Source organism: Engraulis encrasicolus, chromosome 9, assembly GCF_034702125.1.
Source record: "Engraulis encrasicolus isolate BLACKSEA-1 chromosome 9, IST_EnEncr_1.0, whole genome shotgun sequence".
Taxonomy (NCBI): domain Eukaryota; kingdom Metazoa; phylum Chordata; class Actinopteri; order Clupeiformes; family Engraulidae; genus Engraulis; species Engraulis encrasicolus.
In genome coordinates, this window is record NC_085865.1 from 27,691,896 (window position 1) to 27,701,910 (window position 10,015).

The window sequence follows — 10,015 nt, forward strand, 5'->3', positions numbered from 1 at the left end:
TAAATTAAGTTAACTTGAAGTCAGGGTCTCATTCAAAACACATGACGATAGGTTAGTAGTAGTAAAAGCTACATTTAATTGAATGGAGAAATGGACAAATGTCCCCAATTCATGTTGAAGTATAGTACAGTGGGCCATCTGCCTGTTGCAATAAGAGAATACCAACCTGTGGGATGACCTACATTATGAGGTAAACTACTCAGTTTGGCTTTAATGGTTATAAATGCATGTACTGTACCTTAATGTCCAAATGTACCTTAATGTCCATAGTGATTATCAAGAGTGTATGGCACTCAAGTGTGTATTGAAGCACTGCTGCCACATTATCTGTCAAGACCCATATGTAAAGCCTAAGGTGGAGGTTTGAGGATGCACCTATTATTGGCCTTCTCACCAACAGTGTCTGAGGAAAGAAGAACAGAGAGGCTCTTGCATGGCAGTGGGGAATGGAATGGAAAGTTTCCATTCACTTTTATTGATGACACATCTATGTTGAGGTACAAATTTCAATTGCTTCTGGCCTCCGGTTAAGACGTGGTTTTATTACAGAAGGACACAGAGAGAGGGGAGGGAAGTGTAATTCATGTCTGTTTTCTGTCTCGGGTTAAGTGCTTGGTTTTCATTGAATTCATTCATTACAACCTAAGAGCGGGCACATTAAAAAGCGATTTAGTTAATATAAAACCACAATCGAATCATTTCCTGTGTGACTCACCACTGCGCATTTGAAAGAGCAGAGGAGAGATCAAAAAAATATCTTGCTATCATGGCTGTGTCGCTTGCAGACAGAAATGAAAAATAAAAGAAAATCAGGGCATCAATGAAATGTAAATGTGACCTAATTGAAAGTGTTTTGGTGTCAAATGTGCTTTCGGGGGGTTGGCATTGTATGACACATGCCGAATTAAGCGTAGTGTGAGAAAAGTGATGTCTGTATGGTTGTTTTGATTTTTTGAGAAGGGAATGGGGTGATACGTTAAAGACGGAAAGAGCAGCTTTTACTGCTCATCCTTCAACGACACCACTCCCCAACCCAACACTCTCCACTCCATCTCAACCCAAGAATTTGTATTTCATGTGCAACCCTTAGTCAATCGTTTTCTTCATGCTCCCAGTCAGGCAGAACACAATTTCCAAAAAAGCCTACCAGTCTGACTCCATAAATATAAATAAGTTATACCATCCTGCATTTGATCTCAAACGATGTGTTGCTGGGCCTTGATTTGGATTCTTGATTCTTGATGCAAGGCACTGAATGCCTCAAACAGACACTTTATTTTAAAATCAATGCATTTTCACTATACCCACAGCCATCTCCAAGGCTTTTATCTCAGGGAAAACAAAAACACAGTGTTTTTGGCCAACAAAAAATATACCAGTTCTGATGCTATTTTCCCTCAGCACTGACTACTAAGCAATATCAGATGTTTGGCAGTACTTAGGAAAGAGCTACACAGACTGACAACCTACAAGATTTCGGTGGCTTAACAGCACCCCCTGTAGGTGAGCCACGGAGCATGTCAAAACCATGCATGCTGAAAAATTGATAAAGCCCATTGCATAATGCAAATCATTCCCCAACTCTGGCAAACGATCAACTTGTCTTAATACCATCTTTATATCTCATAGATCCCTCTGGACATCTGTCAAATCAAAGATTGCATACATGAATGTGGGATCATTTATGTCGGTCTGTCTTTCATGTGTAGACACCTGACGAACGACACCTGAGGTCAAAACGTGTTGAATAAATCCATGAGCAGCAACAGTGTGCAGATTTTTCCTTCTGTTATGCATTTTTGTTTGATCCAGGACCTGTTTTACTGGATGTGCGTGCATCCCTCACACAACTTTTGGGTCATTTATGTCTAACATAAATGATCCCACATCACCAAGGTCACCAAGGTCAGTGTGATGTTGCTCTCAACCATAAAAAGACAGGTATTTCATTGGAGCTATAAAAAATTGAGCATGCCTTTTTGACTGTGATATACTTGTAACTACCGTATCTCTGTATTTCAAGCTTGTGCTGAAGCTCAACAGAGGTTTCTAAAGCTGCTCTTCTTGAGTATATCAGACTACATTTACCTAGTATAGCAATAAAACCCTTTGCATGAAATATTTATTTATTGTAAAGGTGTGTAGACTGATCTGTCTTAATGCAATGCTCCTGAACAAAAGCTTTATTCTTGACTTGGTTGGTCAGAATTGATTGCGTGCATCTGCAAGATGATTTCAGACATGTACAATGTGGCTTCCTTGTGTTCTAGAAGATCAGCACTACAAATGGCTCCAAGAGCAGATTAACCAGGTTGGCCCAGGGCCAGCAGTGATGGCTGCATATCCATCAGGCCAAGTCGGCCATGATGAATGAATCTGTACTCTATTAGTCATGCATCACCTTATGAGCTATTTTCCTTCTTTTAGGAAGGTATTTATCCTGTACAATCCTCTGATTGATTAACTATAGGCTTGATGTAGTCAGCAATTATGATCCCATCGCTAATCAATCTCTTCATAACCAAGGCTGGATGGGCAAGAGAGTCTCCTGCTGTGAGCTATATGGATGGAGATGTTGTCATCTGAAGTGCCCAGCCAATGCTGACTCCAGCATAAATAGGGGCTGCGATAAAATCAGGGCTATGTGGGAGTGGAGCAGGCTCACTATTTACCAACAAGCCAGGAAGCATATGATTTTCCCCAGGAGTTATGCATTTTACAGCATGGGATTTGCATATGGACCAATGAAAAACTTGAAATTCTGCATCTATGAAGTAAACTTATTTTTACATGGCCATGAGGAATTCTCTCTCTCTCTCTCTCTCTCTCTCTCTTTCTCTCTCTCTCTCTCTCCGTTCTAAAAGAATGACACTTATTTTAATTAATGAATTCATTAAATTAACCAATTTATTTTTTTCTTCATTATTCCATGGCAACAATTTCACGTAAACCAATTGCACATTTTCTTGTGTTCATTAACAACAAATGTATCTGACAAGAAAAATGCAAGAATGCAATCTATGACAGCCTATATGTATCCTGCAATAAAAGTATGTGTAAAGAATAAGAATATAAATTCATTGGTACTTCATCACTGTGATGTGCCAGTCCATATCAGTTGTTCAAGAATCACTGGACACAACATTTCAATCTAAAATAATGCATGCTCATCCATGAATACTACTGTCCCTTCTGAAATGATTTCCACTGTGGAAAGTTCAGTGGTGGACCCTCTGGATGGCTGGTTTGTCGAAATTCCTGTTGGTCATTTACAAAGAAGCATGTAACAGACAAAAGCAAAGGACAAACATGAACAATTCAAGTACAATGTGATTCTCATTTGTACACAACAGCGGATTGACTATCACATACTGTATACAAGAAAACAGGAAAATGCAGAAATACACCACATCCAAGACCCATCCCAATGGTGTAACACCCTCCATCACACCCCATCTCCTAATTAATCGCTGAAACAAGTTAACTTGTTGAATTACTTACGGAACAGGTCCTAGGGCGATGGTGCCACAGGTAGTGAAGGTTCTAGTTCAGCAACTGTAAGGTTACAGGTCCAAGCCCCACGCTGCCTGACCCCATTGATATGGTCTTGGGTAAGATACTTAACTCCCCATTGCTGGTCTGTGAGTGGATAAATATGAGGCATATATTAAGGGCTTTGAGTGCTTGTAGGAGTAGAGAAAGTGCTCCATAAATGCAGTTATTTTACCTTAAGAAGCAGCAGGAACATCCCACAACGGTGGCAGTCCATGAAGAATCAAGCGCTGTAAACGAGTGAACAGGATATTTAGCACCTTTGGTTATCCAGAATTTCTTGCTAAGAATATCACCAAAAAACTCTTGAGTGACGATAAAAAATACACAAATAGGGGTTTCAGGCCGACCAGAACGGAGCTGGTGCTCGGACCAGTTACGTTCGGCACTAAAGTGCTCACCTGCGAACCGCCCGTGTTCATACCGTGTTCATACTGTGAACTTTTCCCGCACGTGACTGTGTTACCTGGATGAACCTGCTGACGGCCACACTGTCGTCAAGGTTCGCAGAGAAAAAAAAACCTACTATTTTGCAGTTCGCATTGCGAACCAACTTTCCGGTTTGCAAACGCAAAGTGTTTTGGCGTGAACACGACAGCCAGTTCTCGGGAACGAGCACCGGCACGGTTCTCAGTCTGCCTGTATGCGCCAAAATATGCCATTTAAGTGTAAGTAACCATATTACAGGAAAAGGGCCCACAGTTCAAGAGACATGAATGGTAATTCCCATAAGGAAACGAAAATAGGAAAGACCAATAATGTAAAGAGGAGATAAAGACATAGGATGAAGTAGTGTGATTTAAACTGACCTTTGCTCCAAAACCTCATGCAACTTCTGCCCAATGTCACCTGCCTTCCTTGAGATTTTGCGACACCACTCTGTGGAATTTATGGCAAACCTGAAAAATAAAAAGTAGAACATTCAAATACTATAATCTTACTTCCAATAATATTATCTCTTCCACGTTGTACTGAACGATAAGTCTAAAAAAAGCTCAAAAACAGGTATCTTTTACAAGATTACCTTTCTGTTCAACATGAACACAATTGGAGTTGTCCGATTCATTGTTTCAGTGACAAGAGCTTCACAAATCACCTCAAGCTTTTGCTGTCCGCCCCTTCTGGGTAATCAGATATCTATGAGGAAAATAGAAAATAATAACTCAAATGAAGTCTTGACAACCCAATTCATTTCATCATTTAACATGTCTTATGTTGCCATGCCGCATGTATGCATTTCACATGCCTTTGTATAGGCAATTTTAGTTGAAATGTGGATACAGTGGCTTACAATAAATGGTGTGTCACCACACGACAGCAATATTGTCAGAAAGGAAATTGATGGTGTTGGGGGTTTATCAAGGGGTTGTCAAGAGGAAACAGAATGAGCCTATTTTTCCCCTGCTTTGTCATTTGCATGTCAAGTCTGTATCACTGTCTTGCATGTCAAGTCTGTCCCACTGTCTGACACCAACAAACACACAAACATGCGTGCAGGTTCTTTGGAATGCCTCCAAATATATTGCTTTCCACTTTATCTTGTCTCTTTTGCGTGTGTGTGTGTGTGTGTGTGTGTGTGTGTGTGTGTGTGTGTGTGTGTGTGTGTCTGTGTGTCTGTGTGTGTGTATGTGTGTGTGTGTGTGCAAGCGCACGCATGTGTGTGTGTGTGTGTGTGTGCATGTTGTGCTCATTTCTGGAGCCTGGAATCTCCAGGGCATCAGACTTGTAGCTCAAAGACAGACAGTTAGGGCGTCAGACTTGTAGCGCAAAGGTTGCCAGTTAGACTCCCGACCCGCCAGTTTGGTGGGGGGAGTAATTAACCAGTGCTCTACACTATCCTCCCTCATGACTAAGGTACCCTGAGCATGGTACCATCCTGCCACACTGATCCCTTTCAGGCGCCAGTGGGGGCTCTCCCCTTGCACGGGTGAGGGATAAATGCATTTTTGTTGTGTGCACTGTGCAGTAAAAACTTTTGTGCTATGGAGTGCTGTGTAACATTGACAATGGGAGTTGGGCTTCATTCTCTTTCTCTCTCTCTCTCTCTCTCTCTCTCTCTCTCTCTCTCTCTCTCTCTCTCTCTCTATTCTGTCCTAATGGGGACAGCATCCTGCAATGGGCTGTTAGGCAGCCAGCTGAATCCCTACAAGTTGGACTTAACCTTCTCCTTCTCCTTCTTCTTCTCCTCTCTCTCCCTCTCCTGAGCGCTCTCGCACTCTGGTTTCAGCCCACACATCACCTATTATATCCCTATGTCTGCTTCTATAACTCTGTATGTACCACACACAGGACATTGCCACCTTTTTTTCTCCTGGTCTCGATATGTCTCGCTTGTTCCCTCTCTCTCCTGTCTGTCCTTCACACCAGACCAGCCACCCCCACCCAACCCTCTGTCCTGTCTTGACCCCACACAGACACCCCCCCCCCCTCTCTCTCTCTACGCACACCAAGTAATTGGGCTCCTGTACAAAATCACTTGTCAGTGTATGTGTGTATGCGTGTATGCGTGCGTGAGTGTGTCCTGAGAGGTGATAGTGAGGCTGGAACAGCTGATTAATGTATCTTTCTGGCGCAGTGCTGGTAAGTACATCTGCAGCAGAATGGATTTCAAAGTCTGTGTGTGTGTGTGTGTGTGTGTGTGTGTGTGTGTGTGTGTGTGAGAGAGAGAGAGAGAGAGAGAGAGAGCCTTTTCACTTTTTCTTTCTTTCTTCAATGTTGACATGGCCTGAGTAGTCACCTGCTTTTTCATGCCCTTTCCCCCAGCACAAATTCCTCTATGAATGTCTGATTCTTGAGTAGACAGGCGTGAACTGTATAACCCACAACCAACAAATACCCCCCCCACACACACACACACACACACACACACACACACCACCCACCCACTCTGCTGAGTATCCAATCACTGGGCATGACACAGTTCGAAGGGCGCACACTAGACGTTGGGAAACGATCAACATCAGCAGCATCAGACCCCCCAACCCCCCCGCTCCTAGCAGCTATTTGTGCCAATGCCATGGAGGGAGCCAGGCAGTGAGATGTGGAGAGGAAGGGAGAGAGGATAGGCAGGGAGAGAGGGAGGGAGGGAGGGAGGTGGAGAAGGAAGGAAATGAAACAGCAGATTGGAGGGAGAGAAAGAGAGTGCATGAAATAGGAGTTGAACTAGATAAAGGAGAGAGGGGGGGAGTATTGGCAGTGGCACAGTACATTATACGTTTATTTGGCAGCCACTTATCCCGAAATGGAGAGACAAGAGTCTGCTGATTTAACACTAAGCCCTGTCCATGATCTTCAATAAATATGGAAACAGCGTTGCCTTCCATGTGAAGACACCTGAACACGCCATGCAGACACACACACGCACGTGCGCACACATGCATTGTGCACACACACACACATGCATGCACGGACGCACAAACACACACACACACACACACACACACACACAGAGTCACACACACAGAGTCACACACACACACACACACACACACACACACACACACACACACACACACACACACACACACACACACACACACACACACACACACACACACACACACACACACACACACACACACACACACACACTGTGCTGAGTTATTTCTCAGAGATGGCAAGGTACCTATCCTGTGTGTGTGTGTGTGTGTGTGTGTGTGTGTGTGTGTGTGTGTGTGTGTGTGTGTGTGTGTGTGTGTGTGTGTGTGTGTGTGTGTTGGGGGGGTGATGTGATAATTGATTTAACAGGGTTGTTTTCAGTGTCATTACATCACTCACATACACACACACAGACACACACACACACGCACACGCACAGAGGCGATTGTAGGGTCAGGTGGGCCCCCAAGCAAAACTGCGAAAGAACGAACATTTCAACCAAAATCACCACTACTGTAGTACAGTATGGGCTGTTATTCACTATCTAGGGGCTTGGGGGCCCCAAGCAGCTGCCTGACTTGCCTGGTGGCAAGATGCACCTCTGCACACGCACACACACAGCAGAGCTAATTGCCCACTGTTAAATCAGGTGTCTGCCGACAGTTTGGAAGGACCAGAGAGGGCCAGATTGCAGGCGGCATGCAAGTTGGCAAACACACATTAGTAGAGGGAGTAAGTAATCACAGTGGTGGGCCTTCCACTGCATTGTAACAGCACAACGGTTTTATGTTGATATGTGCAACCTGTCGAGCTAAGCTACCAAGCTATTACAAAGCAACACAGCATCGCTAATTGGTTAGGTTTAGGAATTTAGCTATGCTATCTTTTTTTATTTTACATGGAACAGAATTAACAAAAAACTGCCTCAGCTAACAGCCTATTATAACTTGGGCCCGGGTTGTCCCTCACAGGGCAGCAGCAGCACATGAAAAACTTCTGTCTCCCCCCTTATGGGGCTGTTGCTTTCTAGGGTGACCAGACGTCCCGGTTTGACCGGGACAGTCCCGGTTTGGAGTTGTGTGTCCCATGTCCCGAGCAAACTCTCTCGGGACACAAATATGTCCTGGTTTTGGCCACCCACTACATTACGCCATGTCTTTCAGGGTAAATATATGGAAAAGATTACATGTTTACCTGCCACAATTAATGGCAGCCAGCGCTTGTATAGAAAGTCTGAAGGAGTACAGTTGCAATTTGTCATTCCGACCTCTAAAATTGCTTAGAATGCAGGAAATTGCATCTAAAAAATACAAATTTTACTGGGGGAGGACCCCCAGACCCGCCCACCAAAAATTGTCCATCAGTCACGCACGAAGTGTCCCGATTTTAGACTACAAAAATCTTGTCACCCTATTGTTGTCGGCCATGATAGCACATGAGCAGTGATAAAACGATTGCACACAGGGCCCTAGGGCAAAACACTGCCCTCTTCGACCACCCTATAACTGGTTGTGATGTCATTTTCTGAATCACTCTGTGCATCAGCACTCCCACACTCCACCTGTCATTAACACATTTAGTCAATGAGGCAGTAAAAAACACAAGCGGAGAATACCTTTCTGATGATTTCTGCCTCAACGGGACCTAATTAAAGGAAGTGTAGGAGCTAGGCCTATATGGTCAGACACAACTTGAGTCTCCCCTTGGTGGCCTGAAACGAAATTTTACCTTAGAGCTGAGACCTAAGCCTTTTTCTAAAATTCCCATAGTGTAGTTACTATGCTTTACTACTTAGCCTATTTAATATAACGTTAGGCTACGTGCGCGGCTTTGGATAAATTGATTAATTATGGTTGCCATATCTTAAGGTCCGACGCATGAGTTCACACCCACTCCCGGCAGGTGTTATTTCAGCACCTTTATATCCGGACCTGCCGTGTTCCCCGTGTTCCTTCTCTTTCATCTCGCGTTTACCCTATATACTGAATGTCGCAAATAGCCTAAGTGGACATTTATCATTTTTTGGCGCTGTTAAGTCCGCAGCGACGGAATTCCCTACGTTCTGGGCAAACACATGAGCCCCTCGTGCCAATCGCCAAATCTCGCCTCTTTCGAAGGCGTGAAGAGTGTCAGCACGCTCTGACGCTTCTCGCATCCATAACAGTCACTAGGCAAAATTTGGACATTGCCTCGCACTGTTGCCAAAACACTCCAGTCAGTAAACTTTGTCCAACTTCAGCTACTCGTCGTCCCAAAATGCAACCGATTTCGAGCGTAAACATATCAAGAATACTAGCTTCTTCTTTACCTTATATTGCCTGGTTGAAAGCAAATCTTTTGGAGCGGTTTCTCGCTGTGAGGTCTAACATCATCCCAGAAACAGCAGTCCTGCGATCATTGGGGTCCGTGTGTGTGAGAGCTGGGTTTCTCTCGCTCGCTCGCTCGCTCACTGCATCAGTCCTCGCGCTGGGTGTCAGGAGGGGACTCGGTTCTGATTGGCTGCTTGACAGTCCCCGGGAGAGAGGAGAGAGTTGCAGCAAGGTCATCGTTGCGCATGTAAACCAAGTGGGACAGGAGGTTCAGAGGTCCGGGCGCGGTGTCGCCTCGCCATGCACACTGTACAATATACATTAATCATGGTGTCACAAATAGGTGCACATTTACGCACAAACGGACGGCGCGGGGAAAGAAGCAGAATCTAAACAAATTACTGCACAAGGAACAGTTTCTGAACATTTGAATAATGAACAATTAATTAATCTCTAATTCATCTTTTCTAGTTTTCTGTTGATTTTGCTGCTCTTATTTTTGACATTTACAAAAGGCAGTTCTACATGAATGTGCACTGTTGTATGAAGAAACGAACTCTTGCATATGTAATTGTAAAACAAGTGGTAGGCCTATTACAAAGTTTAAACCATGTAATACCACTAGTGTTGAAATTAGCCTACATCTGTAAAAGTACTCCTGCTTCTCCTTTATACAACTCTGAATGTGTGTACCTCATAGGCTACCTCAGCCTCATGACTATAGGCCTGTCACTACCTGTAAAATCAACTCCTAAACTTCCGGTCTCCAACCTCTG

The 10,015-nt window shown here is 44.0% G+C and overlaps 1 long non-coding RNA gene across 1 annotated transcript; it reads right to left on the minus strand.

Annotated features, from left to right (window-relative positions):
• Positions 1 to 2,889: 2,889 nt before the first annotated feature.
• LOC134455095 (uncharacterized) lies at positions 2,890 to 9,298 on the minus strand. The gene is made up of 6 exons (XR_010036017.1): positions 9,239 to 9,298; positions 4,577 to 4,689; positions 4,362 to 4,451; positions 3,728 to 3,782; positions 3,502 to 3,639; positions 2,890 to 3,258 (listed from the first exon to the last, which is right to left on the minus strand). It is a non-coding gene; the product is annotated as an uncharacterized LOC134455095 (long non-coding RNA).
• Positions 9,299 to 10,015: the final 717 nt, after the last annotated feature.